Here is a 5,974-nt window from a genome sequence, read left to right on the forward strand (position 1 = left end):
TAATATTAATAAATATCAAATTGAATGTGAAGAATATATGAGAATAAGATAAAAACAAAACTTAAATTTTAAATTAATTAAATGTAACATGAAATAAAGAGAAAAATGTAAACTCTTTTACTAATACATCCTTCACTATATAATCATTAGTTTTTTGGGCTACATTATTTATAATTCTAACTGTCATAATTTTTCTTTTATAAACAAACCATATAATGATCCTTCTCATAATCAAAACTATATGACTTCAGGCCATTTAATAAAAAAAATAAAGATACATGGCATCTAGCTATTTAATAAAAAAAATTAAAGATATATGGTTTCTGACCATAAGATTAAAATTTGATGTTATATGGCTTCTAGCCAATTAATAAAATAAAAAAATAAATATTTATGACTTCTAGCCATAAGATAGAACATCAAAGATATATGGATATGAGCCATTTAAGAAGATATAGAAAAATTATATATATATATATATATAGCTTCTGGCCATAAAATAGGAAATTCAACATGATATATATAAATAAAGATAAATTAAATATATATGGCTTCCCATAAAATAGAAAATACAAATTATATGGCTTCTAGCGTTTTAATGAGAAAAAAAATTCAAATATATATGGCTTCAAACCATTTAAAAAAATAGAAAATTAGCCATATATATATGGCTTCTAGCCATAAGATTAAAAAAAAAAAAATCAAAGCTATATAGCTTCTGGCTATAATATAGAAAATCAAGATCATATGGCTTTTAGCCATTTAATTTGAAAAGAATAGAAAATTAGAGTTATATGGCTTCTGGCTATTTAATTTTAGATGATAACTCTTTAAGGATATTGCTAGTATCTATTGGGATTTCGGGTTCTATCAAAATAGTGACGTTAGGTCAATAAGAAATAGAGGGGGGGAAATCCTCTCATCATAATTAGTTCGGAAGGTATAATATTTATGTCAAAATTAAATTGTAGCACTAAAAAGTAAAGCAAAATCTCCAATCATAGCCATGGAACCCGATGTTTAAAACAACAATAGATAATCCTTTTAATTCCATATAATGACTTAGATTATCCTAGATAAATTAAATAGGATTATGGATACTCTGAAACACTATATATGTGATGCTCGAGATATTTTTATTTGAACAAAGCAAAAGATACTCTACAAAAATAATAGAGATGATGCTCTAAAATTATGTTGGGGCAGAAAGGTATATCATACGCACCTTGGTTAGAGTTTCGTGCTGATAATGTGTTATAAATAAAGAAGAATCATATAGAGGAAGAGAAGATCAACAAGAGAGAGTATTTCTCATTCCATTCAAGAATGCTCAATACATTATACATGGCTTCTATTTATAGGCATAGCTTTACCCTTTGATAGAATCTACAGATTATATAATAATATGAGATAATTGTGAGATACAAAGATAATAGGAGATATTAGAGATTATAGGAGATATAGGAGATAATGGGAGATATATGGACATCCACAAAGATATTATTATATTCATAACAGTCCTTACATTTTCTTTAATTGTAGGCGTTAATCCCTCAATATATTAATTAGAGTTTATGTGGGTGCCAATTAAATGAGATGAAGATTGTCATAAAATACAAAATAAAAACAGATGTTTTTTCTAAAATAAAATTTGCTCATTTCTAACATAAATTGAAAATTATACTATATATAATATGTAATTTTATTATTTTGATCTTATTTAAACCCATGTGGCAAAATTAATCTAACTGTACTATGTTGAGTGAGAGCCATGTCATCAACTATTAAAATCATTTCTCTTATATATATATATATATATATATTAACAATTTATGGGCATTAGCACTAATGTCTATAATTGAGAAAATTATAAGTATTCAGCAAAAAAAAAAAAAATCTACAATGGCCTACTTAAATACTAATTATTTTTTTGAAATAATAATAATATTTTTTTGTTAACTCATTTTTTCAATAAATCATGAAAATTTCAGGCAAAGAAAAAGAAAAAAAATACTAATTTTTGTAAAATATTTAATGAGTGCCAGCCTAAAAATCGCAAAATAGTTAATTTTCTAAGAAATAAAAACTCCGCGGAGAGGAGATTCACCAAACAAAGTCATAAGAAATCCCTTATACATACCTATAGAGAATTATCAATATATCATTCCAACACTAGCAATCATTGTACAATTGAGGTATATAATCTTGAGAAAATTAGGGATAAATCCCTTATTAAAAATTTAATTGGTAAATGAGACCTAAAGACTTTACGCAATTTAACCTCTATTATGCACAACTTAATTTTATTTGTGTGCAATTTATCTTTTTTTGTGTACAATCATCTTCTTTTGTGTGATGTGCAACTCAATTTCCTTTTGTGCAAATAAAATTTTCTTATGTGCAAGTTATCTTCTTTATCTGCAAACTAATCCGTTATATCCAAATAATGTTTATGCAAACCATCTTCCTTTTGTGCAACTTATCTTCTTTTGTGTGCAACTAATCTTCCTTTATGCAATCAATCATCCTAAAGACCACTTACCAATTAAATTTGTAATGGAGGATTTATTCCCAATTTTTCATGTAGTCTTTGCAAAGGTAAATCTTGATCCCAAACCTTCCTAATAGCAGCGCACCCCTTAGGGCTTCTTAGTGATGTCATACCATACCATTTTTCATGTACATATAAGAGCAATAATAAAGACAATTTAGAGACTATTTAATCCATTTCCGATTCTAAAATCTTCAAACAACTTAGTTTTCTTGGAATTATTTTTCAGGCCACTATTTATTTAATAACTCCTTTATTTTTTTATTCTAAAAAAATCAATTTTTAATAGTTAACTATAACTAGTATAACTCCTTTATTTCTAATAGTTAATTTTTTGTTTAGGTAATATAATTTTAAAATATGGATTGAAGTAAAATCCAACATGGAAAATATAAATTTTATATTTTAATGGATATAAATTTTTTAATATAAATAGTAATATAAATATATGAAAATTATTTTATCATATTAATAATTGGAATTATCATATAATGTATGTGTTTTTTTTAAATAACCAAACATATATTTTGTAAGGCTTTCAGCAGTGACATTCAATTTGTCATTGAAAGTCCTTTTCAGCAATGGCATTTGAATCACCGCTAAAAACACTTTTTAGTAGCAACATGATGGGTTACCGCTGAAAGCCCCTTTTAACATCAAGATTCAGTGTCATTGCTAAAAGTCTCTTTCAGCAAGTTGTTATTGAAAGGACCTTTCAGAGGCAAACATGGTTAGTTCCCACTGAAAGTGACTTTTAGTAGTGGCAGTAGGTGTTGTCACTAAAAGTTCCATTTTCAAATAGACTTTAAGGAATGATTTTGAAAAGTCATCACCAAAAGTTATTTTTGTAGTGGTTAGAGGGACTTACCAGAATGCTAGAATATACTAAAAGAAGCTCCTCAGATTACCTACACAAAATCCTAGCATCTCCCCACTCTAAACTCATGAAAATATGTTAGAATCATCATGTGACATAGTTTAGCTTGTTTGTTGTGGCAAAGAGTCAATTTTACTGTAACAAATGATACAAAGATACTCATTCCCTTTAAGGGCTTTTACTGCAACAAACTACACATAATGCAAGTATACAATTTTGGGATGTTACATCATGCAATTTGAAATTATCTTCACATATAGGTAAGCACACTATTCCATGTATAAGTAGTGTGGATGGGCAACAAACGAGCATATTTGGTCAAGTAGTCAATGATTACCAAATTGGCATCATGATTGCTAGGTGTTCTTATGTCATTGTCTCCAGATTCTGAAATAACATTAGGGCTTCTAAGGCTCAATTTTGACCTTCTAACAAGTCAAGCTATCATATCCTTTTTCATTACATGCCACCAATAATTCAGCTTTAAATCACTATATATCTTGGTGATCCCCGTATGGATAGTGTATTTGTCTTTTATGATGTATTGCTTAGAATTCTCATAATTAGTGATGCAAACCCTATAACGTCACAACTTATAACCCCAAATAGAGCCAAAACATGTCAAATGGAATCACATTGCATCATGTTAGGGTTAAAAAATCAAACTTTGGAAAATCACTTTCTCTAGTTACTATTCACTTAGTAACCCTGAAATTTTGGCCAAGTTTGAAAATTTATAACTAAATCAAGAAAAGTCAAAATGAGGTAAATTCAAGTTTTGTTTGAAGCTCTTCCATCTCTTTACATGGAAAAAAAATCCATCAGCCCATTACTCATTTCATTTGGGCGCCATTTTGTTTCCAAAAAGTAATATTCATTTGGTTATTTTCAATTTTCAGTTTTATTACCATAGTTTCAAAAATTCACAACTTTCTGTGCATAGCTCCAAATTAAGTGATCTACTACTTTATTTAAAGCTTGACATGTGAAATTTGAGATCACTAAATCTCATGGCCAGATTTTATCATTTGTCTAGAAAAGTCGCAGCCTCAAGAGTAACTTTTCAAGCATTCTATTCCCTTTTAAATGCATTACCTTGAAAGAATTAGGTCATCATCATGCTAGATACCAATTACCATTCATCTTATCACATATTCATGTAATAATCATACTTTCGAAGAGATAGAAACCTAGTCTCTTAAACCATTCCTTAGGGTTTATACAAATTAAATTTTCTATTCAAAAGTTCATAATACATAACATAACATCTCATGCCAATTTGCCTCAAGCTTCCTCGTTCCTTTCCTTTTGCCTTAAGGAGCCAGTCCTAATGGTGTGTCATTTTGATATAAAGTGGGGTGAGATTTCAAAAAAATCTCATTAGCAAAGAACAACAATAATAATGCTAAAATGCAAGGTTATTTCATACTACATGTAAATCAACATTTTCGTGCATTCTCTTATATTATCATGTAATAGAAAGAAAGCACATGAACATACCATTAAGCAACTAAACTATACATATTGCCAAGTACAAGGAGTTAAACACATTACATCATAGCTAGCTCAACCATATCATGGCATAAAACACATAGCAAAACAACTAATGCAAAGTAACATTAAAATTGTAAGTTCTTGATATCTTTCCTCCTCTCTTGTTCTTGAGGCTCTTCTTGCCATGCTTAACTCTTGTCAAGCATATAATAGAGACATTCTATATAACTTGATATAAACCCTAACCCTTATCTTTGATTTTAGGCTTTTTGTATCAAATTTCTTGACATAACTCCTATAACCTTTTCTTATATGATTTTTTATGTAGAATCCATATTTGAACTTAGATTCACCAAATTTTAACTCTTTCGCCTTGTTTCACACTTGGTTGAGAGGTCGGGTTCTTGAGTTCAAAATTTTATTTTTAATTTTAATGCCTCCAAACACATTTTCTTAACATGATCCTGCACAATTTCATCTTCTAAACTCATTAGAAGTATCAAATTAAGATGAATCAAACCCTAGCCTTATGTTCTCCTCTTGGCCAAAACACACCCACACATGTAACAAGTTAAAAGTCTTTCATAAATCAAGTTGTAATACAAGTTTCTAACCTTTTCTTATCCTTTAATTCCTAAGTCATCTTCTAATTATTCATATCTAGTTATATGACATCTTGGGCAGCACATTATCTTAGTGTTTTTTGCTATTTTTCTCCATCAAAATCAAAACAAAAACAATCACTAATCAAGGCAATTAACTCCTTAATGGAAGCCTTAACTTACCTTAGATAATAGCTTGAACTTGTCTTGGTTTCCTTCTTCCTCTTTCTCTTCTCTTTTCCTTCAATTTGAGAGCAAAACCTTTCCTCCCTTATCTTCTCTATTTTTGGCCTAACTATGGGTCTTGGAGGGGGTATTTATAGGTAAAATTTTTGCCATAATTTCTCATTTTGCCCTTAGTAAATTATTAAAATTCTCATGACCACTTGTCTCATGATATTGTCTTCCCTTTTATGATCATGCCCTATCTCCTCTTGCCTTTCTAACATG

The sequence above is a fragment of the Neltuma alba genome, unplaced genomic scaffold (genome assembly GCF_004799145.2).
Source record: "Neltuma alba isolate B1F8T4 unplaced genomic scaffold, ASM479914v2 tig00010380_pilon, whole genome shotgun sequence".
Lineage (NCBI taxonomy): Eukaryota > Viridiplantae > Streptophyta > Magnoliopsida > Fabales > Fabaceae > Neltuma > Neltuma alba.